The 18,313-nt window shown below is 35.6% G+C and overlaps 1 non-coding gene across 1 annotated transcript; it reads left to right on the top strand.

The window, feature by feature from the left end:
- The first annotated feature begins 17,660 nt into the window (after nt 1-17,660).
- On the top strand, nt 17,661-17,782 carry LOC114100874 (small nucleolar RNA SNORA40). The gene has a single exon (XR_003584159.1). It is a non-coding gene; the product is annotated as a small nucleolar RNA SNORA40 (small nucleolar RNA).
- Nucleotides 17,783-18,313: the final 531 nt, after the last annotated feature.

The following is an 18,313-nucleotide window of genomic DNA, read 5'->3' as shown; positions in this document are numbered from 1 at the left end:
AGTAATAACATCAAAGGAAAGCAGAACAGAAATCACTTGAGTGCAAGCTTCAAGTTCCTGCAATTGAAAATGAGCTTTTGTGGGAGATTTAAACCCCAAACGGATGCATTCTTGTTTTCCAGAACAATTATATAATCTATATTTTAAAATCCATGTATGTTGATCAAAGATAGAAAAAAACAATGGATTCTATTATTATACATAAACTGTGTCAATACTAACTGTATGCGTATGATGGATGGAATGATTCTCAAAATCCAAGACATAATTTCCCACATATGATCAGCAAAACATATACATACATATAAGGAGTTTTGGCAAAAGTTTTAACTTGTTGGTGATTTTTGAAATATTGTCAGAAAAAGGGAGGAAATCTCAAAAGAATGAAATCATTAGAGCAAGTTCTATTTGTGTATTGTTAGACAATCAGAACAATTCTTTGAAGGCAGTTTGTGGTGATAATTTCATGCAAATTTCCTATATTGAGTGTGCCTGGAATCTGCCCTGACTTGACTGCCTGGCTGGCTGCCCTCCTATAAACTTTGTAAAAATGAAATGCTGCCACAGAGAATTGTCCTCGAGACAGGTCACTCTACTACAGCACATGACACAGTGGCAGTCTGAGTTAAGAACAAAAACCACTTCATCAAATTTAAGACATTACAACTAAATGCATTTTGACCCTTTTTTCCTTTAGGAATAATAGTGATGAGGAGGGTGACTATCTATGGAGCACCCTAATGAACACCTCTTGATGTAAGCAGAGTTAGGCATGGCGTGAACTTGACTTCCCTGTGATAACGCTACAGGTCCAGTGTTAGTCTCCCAACCTCACAGGGCAAATACACCAGAGATGAAGACTTGTGCAATCTCATGGCCTGCGGCATCTCCCCAGCCCAGCACGTAACTGGCAAAGCTAAAATTCTAACTCATCCAGCAATCAGCCAACTGACAGGCTCCTAAAGTCGGCAGCAGCAGTCAGCTGAATCCTGAGCAAAATAAAGCATGATAGAATAGTGCTCTTCACAGAGGATGAATGATTTATATTGTCATCTCTTTAAACCCATTAATACAGATCCCAACAAAAACTAGAGGAAGAAATTTTTATAAAGTATGAAATGTTCTGTTGATATAAAAAACAAAATGAATATTCAAATGTATTTTGAAAAACAACTTTTAATCCTACCCAAGTAAACTACATCTATTTTAGTGAACGTGACTTCCGTCTTCCAAAAATGAGAATGGAACAGAATATGTGAAAGACGTTTGAAATAAGATAAAAGGTGACATAACTTTCAGTGCATATAAAAAATCCTTGCTTTCAATTTAGAATTATGCAAGTTTAGTCAATATAGAATTATGTAATTTTAATCAATATGAATTAGTTTCTACCAAACACCACTAGATGAATATAAATGATCATTTCTAAATGTCAGTTAGGTGAGGAAGAGCTCCAAATTATTAGGGAAATAAATGGTAGTTTGAATGCCATGCTTTATTTGTGTACTTAATCATTCCACAAATAGTTATTGAAAATTGTGATTTTGCTAGCACCTAAGGAAAAAATAATGGACTAATAAGCATAACATAAAATTTCTGCCTTTAAGGAGCTAAATGACTCCAGGATATCTAATTTTTATTGTTTAAAAATTTATATAAAAAATGTGCATTAATTCCCTTCCATGTCCTAGTGTTCTCTCTGATTCTTAGACCAAGAAGAAGATGCACTTACAGTGTTTAGTGCAGATCATATACACTAAAGGCATGAAGAAGGAAATCAAGTTGCAGTGAATCTGGAAGAGAGGGTGGAATGGTGCAGACTGCTGGATGCAGATGAAGGAGGTGTTTAGGGTCCAGAGCCACAGTGCCTGCGAGCCAGCATGGGAAATGGTCCACTCTTCATCCAACCTACCATCTCGGTTGATGATGAGCAGAAAAATCAAATCATAGAAGAGATGTAAAGATGGAGTAAGAAATCTAGGTGTTAGTCCCAGGTGCCTCTGCTTATGTCCTGCAAAGTCTAACATGGGTAGCTGAGGCCCTTCACATCTCAGGCTACCCAGATGTGAACTGGAAGAACTTTCTCCGCTTATCAGAGAAAACATTCGGCCTTTGTTTTGGGGGGGTTGGTTTATTTCACTTAGCATGATATTCTCCAGCTCCATCCATTTACCTGCAAATGCCATAATTTCACTCTTCTTTAAGGTGGAGTAATATTCCATTGTGTATATATACCACATTTAGCAATTTAATTTTTCCTTAATAGAAAGATTTACTAATCCAGAAATATCATCATCATCTCCAAAGGATCTTTTATACTTGTTTGTCAGTGGCAAATGAGCTACACTGTGGGCAGAGTGTATCTTGGGAGGTTATTTCCAAAAGGTAAAAATAATAAATAATAAATAAAAGGCATATGACTTTAGTCAAATCACATTGAAAGATGAATGTGAAAGGTAGAAGATTGGAGTGATTATTGGAATATTCTATTAATATGGTGCCTTCCAGAAAGGGCTTGCCTCCTTTTGGGTGGCATTAATGGTCTCCTACCTGTTGTGATTTGAGGGCTCTGTGTTCCTAAATTGTATGTGTCACTGTATCTGAGAGTCTACCTTTACCATTTTGTTTATTCCCGTTAAGATGTCATCTCTGTAATTTCTCATTTGAGATAAAATAAAATTTCTCATTTGAGAATAAAAATTTCTCATTTGGGAGAAAGTCTGTTCTTAGAGAGTTCACTAGCATAAGCCTTGAGCAGGGGAAATGTAGGGCATGTTCATGCTGATGACTAGGAAGGAAAGAAACTCTACACAAAGTGGGCCAACTAAGGAGAGGCTTTCCACAGAAAGAACCAGGATGATTGAGGCTGAATGAAAGCATGGAGCTTGCCAGAGGGAGATTTGGTTGCATCAGGGGAAAAAAAAAAATAATAGCAAACCGCTGGGCAAGGTGGAAGAATGCAGAAGACTGAGTTTGTCTATTTTATCATTTTCCAAGGGGTTATTCCTGTTACCAGATGTTTATCATCTAGGCAATAAAACTTGTGCTGACTAAACTCTTCCTAGTTAAACCTGAAACATTTTAATTGCTTAGATATGTTCATGGACATGTCAAGAATGGTTGGAATTAAATGAGATATTGTACATGAAATGATGTGAATCGACTCTAAAGTATAAAACAGATGGTATTGTTTTTATCTGAAAGAGAAAATAAGGGCAAGGGGCTTTGAGGGATAAAGGGTGAAGGAAGTAGCTATATAAATACATAAAATTGTGTCTGGCAGCATGGACTAATTTAGTACAAAAAAGAAATTTTGCCCTTTCTTAATCATAACACCAGTCCTTCACTTCTGAACAGAAATAGGTCGATCTTTTGGAGAAAGGTTTTCCCTGCCTGAACATAGCAGGGAGGTCACAGAACAATGGGCTTTTATCAGAGGAAGAAGTTATGGAAGCAGTTAACCCCCAGCATGCTCAGAAGATACTAGGGTTTCAACCGGGAGAAAGTCTGTTCTATTTCATTTTCATAAAATGTGATACAGAATAAGTTCCAAATATCAACTATAATTAGCACAATTACCCAGAGTCGATTCATTCAATGATCTGTGAAAGACAGTCAATCCAAACTCAGCTTTGAGCTTTCCATTTGTGGATGATGAATTGTAGGTGAATTTCCGTGTGCTAATCCAGTCATCCTATCAGCAATAATTACAAAATGATTTTTTAAAACTATTTTTTTTCTGAAAGTTCAGCACAAAATGTTTTTTTTAGAGTAGCCAAGGACTAATTCTCCACTCTCAGATAATTGCAATGGTTTGGTTAGTCTTTGAAGCCTTTTTAGGATATAAGTCAAATAAGCATAAATTAAGAGAAGAGACAAATTCTAATTTCTTTATGAAAATTCGAATAGTTGTCTGGTAATTCAAACATGTGCTTATGACTCCCCAAAATCAGTTCTAAGCATTAAATCATATTATACCAGACTGTTTTCCTGTTCCCCAAACTATTGCTCTACCATTGATTCTATTGCTCCTTAAAAAAAAAAAAAAATGGAAGGAAACTAGGCATTAGCCCTTATTTCAGGAAGAAAATAGCCAGATTTTTATGTCCACACATCACCATCCAGTGGACACTCTCCACACTCTTGGCCTCTAGCCCAGCCAATTCCCTGGGGGCACAGACATCCCTGGAAGTGGTCAAGCTATGGCTACAGGAATGCAGAACACTGAAATTTATTGCAGAGACATGCAAGCTCAAGGACCACGCTTTCTCAAAATTTCTAGCTAGATTAATGCCTGAATACTCTCCAAATAACTGGTCAGCCCAACAGGTTCTATGAGGCTTGAGTTTCTGGAGTGACATAGCCTGGCAAATAGCACCCTGTGATTGCTCAGCCACATTGGGTCTAGGCAGTTTAGCCATGCTCCAAACCGTAAAAACATGAAATAAACCCTGAAGGCAGAGGCACAACAGAAGGAGAATCTTTCCCTTCACCCTGATCCTTCTCTCACAGCCACATAAGAATGATGAATGAGAGGTGTTCATCACAACTTACACAACCAAAGGTAGCTACATTAGCCACAGTCATTCTTCTTCCAAGGCTTTGCTGTCCCCACCTGGAAATTAAAAACATGGAGACAGCTCTTTACACCTGTAGGACGAGCAAAAGCTAGAAAACCCATCATGCCAAGTAAAGACAAAAACATGGAAGATTAAGGATCCTTGTGCATTGCTTGGGGAAGTGTAAAATGATATGACTTTTCTAGAAAACAGTCTTGGAACACTTAATCAAGTTACATATACATATTCCTCAAGATCCATTAGTTTCATACATGCATACAAGGGAGGGATCACACATGCATGCGCCCACCAAAGAAATGTTCATAGGTCTCTGAAAGGACCCATATGAGGATGTTGATCTCCATGTAAATCTGCAAACAAGAAATTGATGGCAATTTGATACTACAACAGTGGTAAAGTAGATAGGAAAAATATGGTAGATGCACACATTGATTTAAGAAACATAAGAGAATTTTACATATCTAGGATTGTAGAGAAAATGTAATATATGAAGAGTGCAATACTACATGCATAACTTTGACATACAGGTACAGGTATAAACCCCCATTTCGAAACAAAGACTGCAAAAAACAAGATCTATATTAAACACTATAGAGGTCTGTCTGAGGGGGATGGGAAAAGAGTAAAAGCAGGAAATGGGGATAAGAGATCAGAAGGAAGGAAGAAAATAAGAGGAGAACCCTTACACAGAATCACAATAATTTGCTATAAATTAGGGAATATGTTTAATGAAATCACATATCTGTATCTGTATCTGAGTACAAACAACAATACAGTCTGGCTCCGAAAATATTTTCCTCATTCCTTGCTCTCCTCCTGTATATCAGCAAGTATGTCTTATTACAGACATTATAAAGCAGAGGTCTGTAATAATATCTTATTATGGACATTATAAAGCAGAGGCACAATTCCTGTATCTGATGGATCTTAAAGAGATACAGGGCTCCCTACACATACGTGTGTTCCAAATCCACGTCCAAAATTTATGGACAGACTTTCTAAAATTGTTGCACTTTAAATCTGGAAAAGACCTTAAATATCAATCAAATCCTCACATTTTATAGATGAAATGACTGAAACCCATCAAAATGACATGTGACACAGAAATAATGCATAGAATTTAATTCCAGCAAAATTTTCCATTACCCACTTGAACTGCACGGTTTAGTGCTAAGTTGCATTGTCTTATATAATTCTTATGTAATTTTCTACTACTTCATCTGATAGTGTTGAGGACAGTGACAATGTCTTATTTACCTTTCTCATTGTGTCTAATGCAACAAAAATGTACAACGATGAATAGAACCTAATACATTCTAAAATGCTGATTATCCTCACCTGCTATCGACAAGGTTATAGGGCAATAATTAGAAGGACTTACTTCTGCAAACATGTTCTATTGGTTGTAATAAGACCTGAATTCATAGCAGACCTCTATGAATATCACTTGACACAATTAAATTTGTGAGTTGATACCATAATGAGAGACCAAATGTCTCTAAGATGATTCCTATTTTGTCACAATTCTTACCTGTAACATAGCAAATTAATTAAACCATGACTCAAGATAGAGATCAGTACTTTCTATTTTCTGAATCTCATGATCTAATATTGAATTAACCTCATGACAGCCTTGCCAAATTGATTCCTCCACAACCACTGTATCCCAGTATGGCACAGGAGGTAGAAAACAAAAATTTTAAGTAGATTCTAGTGATCATCACACTTTCCATACACCTGCACACCATATTGGTCCACACCTCTGTGTTTTCGCCATGTTACACAGCAGTCAGGAGGATTTGTGACCTGATTAATTTTCACTCATCTTTCAAAATAGAACTCAAATGTCATTTACTCAGGAGAGTTCCTTGAGCCCATACTAAAAACTCAAGAAATAATCTCAGTGTGTGTCTCTTACTCACACTAGTTCAGAGCTATAAAACTGCAGGAATTTAGCCTTATTCTATACTTCCCACAGCTTCTGCCCAATTCTTCACTCAGAATGGGGGCACAATAATGGAACAAAGCACATGTAAGAGAACTAAGAAAGGCAAGATCTGGAATTCAACTAATTTTTTAAGAACTATACATATGTTTATATATATGTGTGTGTGTGTATATATGCACATATGTATACATAAGTTAAATATATATATATATATATATATATATATATATATATATATATATATATATATATATATATATATATATATATTCAGATATAATCAGGAGTTGACAGTCCAAAGGGACAGGACAGTACCATAGGTTCAGGCAGGCAAACGGCACAGCTTAGGCCAGTGTAGCGTTAAAGGGTAAACTTCTCTCTCGAGTTAGAATCTGGTTTGAGATAGCTATTGAAAAAGAAGAAACAGTTGTTACTCAGGTAATGAACCTGGGCAAAAAAACTGTCAAAGCCTGAGGCAGGATAATAGATAATAAAGGGTCCCAATACCAGGAAATCAGAGCTAGTTACAATGCCAATAACTCTGAGCCAGGGCTTTCTAAACGTCAGGTCAAATATAGAGGCAGTCTTCAAATATGGACTGACCCAAGATCCAAGCTGGCATCTGTCAAAATAAGTTGCTAGTATGGACAGAAAAGAGACCAAGAACAAACCAGTTTTCAAATAACTTTCATGTAGCTTAACATGAATTCAGTAAGACAAGGCTACCTCCTGCTATCTCTATCTAAAATGCCTAAGATTCAAGCTGTTATAGAAATACATTCTAAGCAGAGTATATTCTTATAAAATCTCCCAGGTTTGTTTCAATTCATATTCTTATATATGAAAAGAACATTATTCTAAAATCACTGTATTGAAGGTCTACAGAGGATTTTAAGGGCTCTCATCACACACACAAAAATATGAAAAGAAAAAGGAGATAATTATGTGGGTGATGCATACATCAATTAGCTGAATTTAGCCATCTCTTCATGTTCACACATTTCAAAATAACATGTTGTAAACAATAAATATATATAACTCTGTCAATTGGAAAACAAAAGATCTATAGAGGAATGATGTTAAATAATTCACAAGTATTACTGTTACCCCCTTTGAATCCCTTTGTATCCAAAGGGGATTGTCTCCCTGATATAAATGGTTTGGTATTTGCTGGTAACCTGAACACATCCTCCCATTACGCTAAGTCATCTCTAAATTACTGATAATATCAAATATAATGTAAATGATATATAAAATAGTTATTATACTGCATTATTCAGTGAATAATGGTCAGGAAAATATTCTAAATAGGTTCAGGACAGAAGCAGCTTGTGTTTTTGATTTTGGAGTATCTTTCAATCCGAAGTTGGTTAAATTCACAGGTGCAGAACCTGCAGAAGCAGAGAACTTACGACGTAGATGTTACACCAGCCTTCTGATGTGCTCCAAGCAAATGTCCTTTTAATTCTCATGTGACAAAACTAGTTATTCAAATAAAATATTCATTTCAACTTTTAAAATATAGCTTTGTTTTCCTGGTAAAAAGCTGTGCCTTTCCTTGTTTAAATTTAAGTCTGCATGTTTATTTTTTTTTTTTTTTTTAGAAAATTGGACTCATAAGTGAAATAACAGCTTCTGAGGGTTCCATCTTATAGAACATAAAATAAGTATTTTTGCAAAGTTGTCTTCTTCCACTGTCTCCTCCGTTTAAAACTCTTCTGTGGATCAGTCCTTTTTCTAAGCCCTCTATAAGGAAGCCTCTCAGCAGCTGTCAGATGGCGCTTTTCCAGGATTCCAGGGAGTTATAACCTTTCCCAGAAATATTTTAGGGGAAGAAATCACTTCTAGATCAAGGCAAAATGTGTTACCAATGACAGAAAGTGATTCAGAAATTTTCCAGAATAGGTTTTTTTTTAAAAAAAAAAAAGATGCTTCCAGAAGCTATCACCAAGCTTCCTTCTTCAACCACAGTATCCAGTGCCAAAGAACTAGAAATGTGCATCTTGCACTTCGTTCACAGAAGATGATTTCATGCCCTTTAGAGCAGCTTGCTAATACTTCATCAAGAACCTACTTGAAGACTACAGGTTACTGAGGAAGGGTGATTGAAAAAGAATTTAAAATGCTGGAACATTTACCAGGTTATCAGAGAGGGGAGATGTGGGATAGGATTTAAGGTAGAGAGTTAGTCAAGTGTGCAGTTTCTTCTTCACTCTCACTTAACTGAATGAAATGAGGAAAACCTGAGGAAGGTTTAAAATTATCTAACAGACAGTAGCCGAAATGGTTCCTTCCAAGGCATTCAATCACAGGACCAGCATTCTCTCAACGCTTGGACTTGGATTTGAGATGATTGGTTTGGTGTTAAACACACGCAATGCATTCTTTGTGGAAGACAGACATTTGTTACTTATTCTAAAAATTTATTTCAATTAAAACTGTATCTAAATGCAAGGTAGTTTACTAGATCAAAACATGGGATAGAAAAAAGGACAACATTGGAAGAACTGGAGAAATCTGAATAAAGTCTTCTGTTTTATAGTAAATGTGCAAATGTTGGTTTCTTGGTTTTTCCAAATATACCAAAGTAATGTGAGATATTAAAATGAAACACTGAGTAAAGGACACGCAGAAACTCTCTGTACAATCTACAACTTTTTGTACATCTAAAACCATTCCAAAACAAAACGTTTGTTTTTAAAAACCTCTATAATATTCTTCTCAATATGATAGTATAGTAAATTTATCATTCCACCCAAAACTAATTTTCCCATTGTGATCTCTGAAATGCATATTACAATACAATCACCTCGTAAATTAAACTGATAATTCTAACTCATGTTGGAAGAACAGATATTTCTAATGGCTCTGGAGAATCTGTAATCTCTTTGTAGGTAAAGTCATTGGTAAAAGAAAATACATGAATCAGGGAATCAAAAACAGCAAGATGTAAGTTTATGTGACTCTTGAAGGCATTAAAAATTCCATTAATAAAGACTGTGAATTTCACGTTTCCAGTAGCAAGTGTCTGTTACAAAAACTATTGAAACTTGTTTCACTATAATTTGCTAAAAACATGAGTTAATTTCAATTTAATAAAATTTCTTTATTGTTGGTGACCCACTGTTTTGATTTTGGGAACAGGGTTCTGAATAAGGATAAAAACATGATACTGAATCTTTGTCAATTCACAAAATATACAAGCTTTTTCCCTAGTGTATGACTGTGGCCAGAGCTACTGAAAAAGCAAACCTTTGAACATAAAAATTAATAGGATTTTGCTTTCTAACATTACTTTTAAATATTCCCCCAAATGAGCTCCTATTCTATCTAAAAGCAAGAAGAAAAACACGCTGAGCTCGAATAAGTTGAGGATTGGAGGTACAACAATAATATAGTGATGGGCCTCAGCAGATGCCACCAACGGCAGCGTCCACAGCACTTCCCCAGCACGGCCATCACCATCCAGCCTCCTGTTTGTAATGGGCCAATCCATAATCATCCTAGATAATTATTCTTACTCCTATTTTTAAAATATCCAGGAAGGACACTCACATGGACTCCCTCAGTTGTACATTGCAACATTTAGCAAATCTCACAGCTGAAAGTTTCCCTTACTTTAGTTTCAAAATTACTGTGCAATTCCATATATGGAAAACAGAGAATAGAAGTACATTAGCATTTCTAGCAGTTGTTGTATTGTTTTGTTTTCATTTTGGAATAGAGTAAATCAATCCCTTAAGAGACTGATATCCTACAGATGAATGACTGACCCTGGATGGCGAAAAACCGACTTCCCCAGATGACTTCCATTCTGACCCGCCAGGACACATCCCAAAATGAAACAGCAGACTTGACAGGCTTATCCTGAAACAGCCAGTTCTTCTTAACATTATGGTGCTCCCTAAGGACCCAATATATGAATTTATCAAATATACAAGAACATTGTCAATAATGCTGGATTTGACTGTCATTACTGAGATTTGGATTAGAGTAATACACATTAGGAAAATAAAATCTCTCTGTGATATCTAGTATGGCATAAACATTACATTAATAAAATTCCACAAGAATATTACAAAACAGGTAACTCATTAGGCATATTTTGTCCCCAAAACCACTTACCCACATACTTTACTAAAAAAATCTTTATGTAAGACTACTGCAGTTTCTTTAAATTTTTTATCATATTAAGGCAGTTGAAAAATTTTTATTAAGACACTAAAATTAACAAACTACCTTGGATTTAAAATTTTATTAATTGTTCTTCTTTTGTGTTTCTTGGCACCCTCAGAACACTTTGTAACACTTTTATAACTAGAGTTGACGAAATATTTTAGGCCACTGGAAATCTCACTTATGTCATTTTCCAGACCAGTTTCAAATTGAAAACATGTTCATACTCTGCACACAATTTTGTCACACAATTTCTCCACAGTGAACTCAGCAAATCAACTATGTTTTTTTTTTTTTAATGAGGTTATTTGTGGACATTAGAAGTGGCAATTTTTGACAGACCAACTGAAAAATAGACAAAGTCAAAAATCTTTCCATTCTTTTTCTATAAAAAAGTATAAAGTGCTAAAACTAGCATTATATGGCAAACTATATAATATTTTAGATAGTACCAAATTATCTTTAATGTCCAAACTGGCCATGATTTCTTTGAATTTGACTGTGGAAAAGAAAGGCTAAAATATGCTGTAAAATGCAGACTTAATAAAAAGCAGAATAAAAAAGTGTTTTGAATTCTAGCTTAGTGTCATACCCATAAGATCTTTTTTTAAAATATTTTTCTTTTTTTAAGTTGTAAATGGACACAATATCTTTATTTATTTACCTTTATGTGGTGCTGAGGATCAAACCCAGTGCCTGACATGTGTCAATCAGGTGCTCTCCCACTGAACTACAGCCCCAACACCCCCCATGAGATCTTTTTAATTAAAAATAATGTGAATTTTTAAAATTAGACTTCTAGATAGTTCAAAACGTTTGGCTTAAGCCATTAAGAAAACAAACAGTAAATAAAACTAAAGTAATTAACTGTGTAAAAATAATACAAAAAGGAATATTATATTTTCTTTTATGAATTCACTTTTTATTTGAATCTTTACTCAAATAAATTCCTATTCCATCTAAAGGCAAGAAAGTATGTATTAATATTGAATAGAGTAATACTTAAGGGAACAATAATAAAATAGAGGTAACAGTGACAGGAAAAAAATAACATTTGAGATTTCTTGGCAAACTACTCCTTGGCAAAACCTGCATATTCTTGTTGGATATATGGTGTTTTGGGATATAATATTCCTCTGCATAACACTCCCACTTGTTCCTCATATTTCATTCTACCTGTGGGAATGAATGACAAGTTCTTCCTAAAAATAAAATATATATATATATATAATTTATATTGTTATTCTGATTGGGTAGCTGTAGGGTCAGATGGAATGGGGCCAGGACCTAGAGACTAGGTAGGTGTATGCGCTGACTGGAGTTAAGAGCCTGGGTGTGCAGGTATAGACAGGAGAGGAAATCAGCTAACCCAGATGTAAGAATGGTGACCGGTGTCAAGAAAATGAGGGTGATACAGGCAGACTAGGGAGTCGTTGGCCAACAATGAGGAAGACTGGCAGAGAGATAGACGAGTTTCTTAAAAAGATTGTATTAGTTGGCTTTTCATCACTATGACCAAAACAACTGACAAGAACAAATTAAAGGGGAAAATTTCATTTTGACTCATGGCTTCAGAAGTCTGAGTTCAAGGTTGGCTAATTTCATTGCTGTGGACTTGAGGTAAAGCCAACCATCATGGCAGAAGGGCATGGCAGAGGAAAGGTGCCCATCACATGGGGGGCAGACTAGGGACAATTAATCCAGGCCACACTCCCAGTCACCTTCTTCCTCCAGCTGTGTCCCACCTTCCTACCTGATAGTCCATTCAAATTATTAATCTATTGAATTTAATAATCCACTGATGAGATTACCATTCTCATAATCTAATCATTTCACCTCGAACATTCCTGCATTGCCTAACACATGAGCTTTTTGGGGGCCATTAAATTTCAAATCATAACAAATATACCATGTAATGCATGCAGTAAGATAAACATGGAATTGGCCTTAGAGAGACTTGGCAGCTTAAGGAGACTGTATTTCAATGAGAGATCACCACATTTGGGGAACGAGCATGAACAGAACCAGTCCTGAGTTTGGGAGGTCCTGGGACCTGGGACAGATTAACCAAGTATAGAAGCAAGGAGAGGAGCAAAAGAACTCTCTCCCTAAGTTGCTATTCAATGAAGATCAAGATTTAGTTCAGCAAAACTAGTAAGTTCTAGGAGCTGTGCTATACAACTTTGCAACTACAGTTAACAAGTCTATAGTGCACATTTAAAAAATTATTAAGAGGACAGATCATGTGTTAAATGTGCTTGTCATTACTAAAGTAATAAACCCAGAAATAGCAACGTCTGGATCACTGAGCCAGGCAAGGAAGCCCTGCCACTAGAACCTAGATGTAATTTCAGAGCACGGGAGCATTAGTGACCAATGTCACATTGAAAGAACCCTTGCTCCACTAAAGGATCCGTAGTTTCTCCTTTTCACCTCTTTGTTTTTTCTTTTCGGTGTCATTTACTTTCCTTACCTCGGGTCCCTTGTCAAAATGGGAACCACTCTAGAATTACTCACGCTCATACTTTAAATGTAAATTTCTCTGGCATCTTCCATTTAAATTTTTGGTTTCTGATTACAGAAGGGAAGGCTTGGAACACTATTGGTGCACAGCTCACTTCTGGGGAGGTCAGTTGTCTGAGTCAGAAAGGTCTTTTGGCTGTTCCTGTGATCCACTGGCTTTGGCATTTCAAGCATCCAAGTGGACGACAGGAATCCTAGGAAGATCTCTACTGTTTGTATCTGTCTTCCTTTTCACCAAGTCTTTCCATCATTTAGCATAAGCCATTCCCTGCTTCTTAGTTTTCTATCTCTTTGCTTCTAAATAATCTTGATACATCAGTTAATTTCATTTGTATCAAGTTTTCTTGCCTCGACATCAATTTGTTGCCTTTGTGATACCTAAAAGCCCATCATCGTGTTATGCTATAATTCACTGTTTACCTGTCCATTCTCCACTAGACCACAAATTTCAGGGAAAAAAAGTGATCAAGTTTATTCATTATACATTTGCAGCCTCAGCACCTGGACTAGTAGTCATCATTTATAAATAAGCATTCAACAAATATTTGTTAAAGGAAAGAATAACTACATAAACCAGAGATAGAAGTTTGCTCTCTCCTTTTGCTTAAGACTCTAGGTCTACCCTTCAATTCCATCTTTACATCCACTCACCTCAAAGCATAGAGAGCTAGCTGACAAGTCCATTACGTCACAGTTCAAGTGGTCTGCTGCCTCAATGACAGATGGGCTGCTAAATACCTCTGCCACCATGAACACAGTTCTACAACAAACCACAATCGTCTCTTTCCTGAACTACTATAGTCATAATACTAGGTCTGTCTACATCACTTTTGCCCTGAGAAAGGTCCCCAAAGGGCTGCCTTGTCCCTTCCACCATGTGAGGATGCAGCAAGAAAGTGGTACCTAAGAAATAGCAGCACTCATTGGAAGCCAAATGTACGTCACCTTGATCATGGACTTTCCAGTCTCCAAGATTGTGAGAAATAAATTTCTCTTGTTTTTTTAAGTTACCTAGTTTATGGCATGTTTGTTATAGCAGCACAAGGAAGCACAGGATGAATTAATGACGCATGCCACATGGTAAGATTCTTAGCATTCAGTGTTTTGCTATCTGATTGATCCCTTATGCATATGCTCCTAACATGTCTAACTGGTTATAGATTAATTATAGATGGGCAATTTATTTATGTATTTTACTTTTATTTAGGCCATAAAGGCTTACAAAATATCTCCCTTATTGCTTTTGCAGTAGTCTCATTAACCTTCATACATATAAATTTTCTATTCTTACTACTTTTCAGATCCTCTAAAAGGAATTTAGTTCATTATGAAAAACTTGGTAAAGCATTGAAGAAATGGGATCAATGAGAAACTTAAAAGGACAGGGAAATTTTTTAAATATATGCTAAACCTATACACATAGAATTTAAATTAGAAAAAAAGAAGTAATATCATTAAATGACAAACTTTGTAGAGGTAATAGTCTGAGTTTTAGTAGGACATTTTAAACACTGCATTATAAAGCTCTCCAAGAAAATGTTTTAAAATTGATTTAGTTAAGTAACCTGTCACTGAGATTGAAATAGCAAGTAATGAAAAATGTCAACACCCTGAACTGAGATATTTAATGGCATGACAAAGAAGCCAGGGGTAAGTTTGGTTTTATGTCGCATCTTAATTAATTATTTGGAAGGAGGAGTAAGCATTTACAGATTATATTCTGAAATGGCACTAACTTTGATGATGCTACAAAAATGATTAATAGGGAAAAATAAAATGCACCAGGGCTTGGAACATTTAGGCATATTAGTAAGTGGAAGAAAAAAAGAAGATATAATTGAGTAAATGAAAATAAGTTTTGAAATTTTTGAAGAACAATTTTGAAAGCAATAATGGTAGGAGTTTTTAACATCACACAGGTTAACATATTGTTCTGAATGTAATAAATCTAGCAAATATGAGGCTTAGCAGCTTTTGCTTGACCCATTCAAAAACAAAATGGTCAAATTTTTCTTTGGATAACATATAATCTGAATGAAAAGGACAAAATTTTGGAATGATTCAATGTAGCTAAACTCTTGTGTACTCATGAATTTGGAAGTGAGATGGATGGCATGATGTTGTTGGAACAAATACTAAAAGTACTAGAATTGAAGTATTCTTTAACTATTCTGCTTTCTCTGGACATCATGCTCTTTAATAAAGAAAAAAACTAATGACTGAAGTTTCCCTAGCATGGGGCTATCAAGAAGAGAAACCTTCTGGTTCTAGCAAGATGGAAGAATAATGTATTTTGAAATTCTCCTACCACAAATATTCCTAAATTATGAAAATAATTTTAAAGAAGAAACTTTAAATAAAGAGTAAGCTGCCTTTGTATCACCCCCTGTGCTTGCCTTAGATGATGCAAGGAGAGAGGAACAGCAGATACTGGCCCCATAGGAGTAGATATGCTATCTCAGGACCAGTTGAAATGAGAGTTAGAATTAGGTCTGCATGTTCAGTCAATTGGAGCTAGAACACAGTTTACCATCAGCACCAAAAGACAAGGAAACTTGTCTCTGCCTGGGATTTTGAGGAAAAGGGAGGAATTCTTCTTAGAAGTTACCCCTATCAGTATCAGGAAATAAAACCAGAGTTGATGAAACAGAAAATTTTATGAATGAAACCACCAATTAGATACAAAGGAAAGAAAATTCATGATTTAGGAGACAAAACTGGACAAAGTATCCAGACTGAAGACAGAGATACTTAGAGGAAGAAAAAATAAAAATGAGACACAGAGGACAGGGATGGTAGAAAAAGAAATTTTACCATATGTCTCAGAGCAGTTGCAATTAGAATGAATTAAGTATGAAAGAAATAATGATTGAAAACTCATTAGTTCAATTTTTTTTTTAGAATTAGTAAACAATGGAAATACTAATGGTAAGGAAGCTCAATAAGAATAGAGAAAGATCAAATGGGGAGAAAAAACTGCAATAAAAACATTAAAGTGAAATAAAAGGAACCAAAGATGAAGAAAAATAATCTTAAAATAACCAGAGGGAAAGATGAATTATCTGCCTGGAAAGAAAAATTAACGCAATATTAGACTCCCAACAGCAGCAAAGGAATTCATTTAAAAAGTCTGCCTTCAAAGTGCTGAGACAAAAATAACTTTTGGTCTAGATTTCTATACATTGCTAAATATGAATTCAAGAGTAAGAGCAAAGTAAAGACATTTTCAGACTAAAATAGTTTCCTGTGCATAACCCTCTATTAAGAACTTCTAAAGGCTGTGCTTTAAGACAAAAGTTAGTATCATGTAAGAATAAAAGTTAGCAAAGAGATGAGAAAATATGTGTGCAAAACTAAATAAGTAATATTTCATATAGAGTAATAATGGTGATAAAGCTGTACAAAATCAGGAAGATCATATACAAAAAAGGCCTAAACTCAGTATAATTTAAAAGAATGTCATACCGCATTAAAAAGAAAAATATCCAGAAAATCTAATTAGATGCAGCGCAAGGGAAATACCTAAAAAACACACAGAGACTTATTCTTCCATATTACATGATCAACTTTGTAATGTCTCATAAATATTGGTGCTCTTGGTTTGTTGATTGTAGAAACTGTATTTATCTAATAGCTGGTGAATATTCATATTACTCAGATCTTCTACGTATTGGCCTATTTTTCTTTCTTAGAGTAGTTAAAATCTCTAGCTACTTACCTGAACAGTTTTGTCAGCTGTCACTCTGTTTGGATGCTGTGTATACAGGTATCTATAGGTAGGTATATATTCATCATGGTCTATCTATCATCTTGCTCCAGGAACTATTTAATGGTCTCTCATATCTCCGCCCTTATGCTAGCTTTGTCTTGAATTCTATTTCTTAAGATATTAAGATTGCTATTCTAGCTTTCTCTCATGTTCTATATACCTAGTATATTTTTTCCAGTCTTTTATTTTCAATTTTGTATGCTTTGAGTAGTGTCCCAAGTAGACAAAATATTGATAGAGATAATGATTGCTCAATCCAAAGGTCTCAGTCTCCTTTGACTCTTTTAGTAACCTCCTTCCACACACATAGATTGTGATTTCTTCCCTTTTGAGGGCTTTTTTTGACATCTTTTTAAATTTTTTCATTTCTTTACTTCCTATGCCTTTTTAATCTCAATTTTATTTTTCCTTCATCAAAATACAGTTCACATTTTGGGTACTAAACTGGCTCCTCCGACTCTCATGCCAAACTCTGTATTCTAAGTAGTAGGAAGAAATCAAAGAGAAGAGAAAGGCAGGCTCCATGCCTTTAAAAGGAATGACCTGAGAGTTGCACACTCTACTTCCACTAATATTCCCTGGCCAGAAATTAGTAGCATCTTGAGCTGGCCACACCTAGCTCAAGAAATGAGTATTATTAACACTGGTGGATTTTTTGTTTGTTTGTTTTGTTTTGTTTTGTTTTACTTATGAACAAAGACTTGTGGACAGGTGCAAAGCTTCAATCCTCTTTTTCAAGCCAGAACTCATTTAGTGTGAGTTTTGATACATATAAGAAGGAATATAAGACTTAAGGCAGCTTAAAGTGATGCCATTTCAATAACTATTAAGTTGTTTAAAAAAAACACACACACACAGGTCATGAGAGAAATCCCAACATTCCAATTTTCATATCATGATAGAAAATGGACTTTTTAAAAGAATAAAAGAAAGAAAAACATGAAGCCAGGCACAGTGGTGCACACCTGTAATCCCAGCAGCTTGGGAGGTTGAGGCAGGAGGATCACAAGTTCCAAGCCAACTTCAAGCAAAAGTGAGGCACTAAGCAATTCAGTGAGATCCTGTCTCTAAATAAAATACAAAATAGGGCTGGGATGTGGCTGGGTGGTCAAGTGCTCCTGAGTGCAATCCTGGGAAAGGAAGGAAGGAAGAAAGGAAGGAAGGGAGGAAGGAAGGAAGGGAGGGAGGGAGGGAGGGAGGGAGGGAGGGAGATGAGCATCTTTCATCCCAGTGAAATCATGTTATTTTTCAATGGAGAAAGGAGAAAAGAGATGTTGACTCAACCACTTGTGCTTCTTGTCATAGCACATCCACTGT

Source organism: Marmota flaviventris, chromosome 12 (genome assembly GCF_047511675.1).
Source record: "Marmota flaviventris isolate mMarFla1 chromosome 12, mMarFla1.hap1, whole genome shotgun sequence".
Classification (NCBI taxonomy): domain Eukaryota; kingdom Metazoa; phylum Chordata; class Mammalia; order Rodentia; family Sciuridae; genus Marmota; species Marmota flaviventris.
This window is presented reverse-complemented; position numbering and strand designations above follow the sequence as displayed.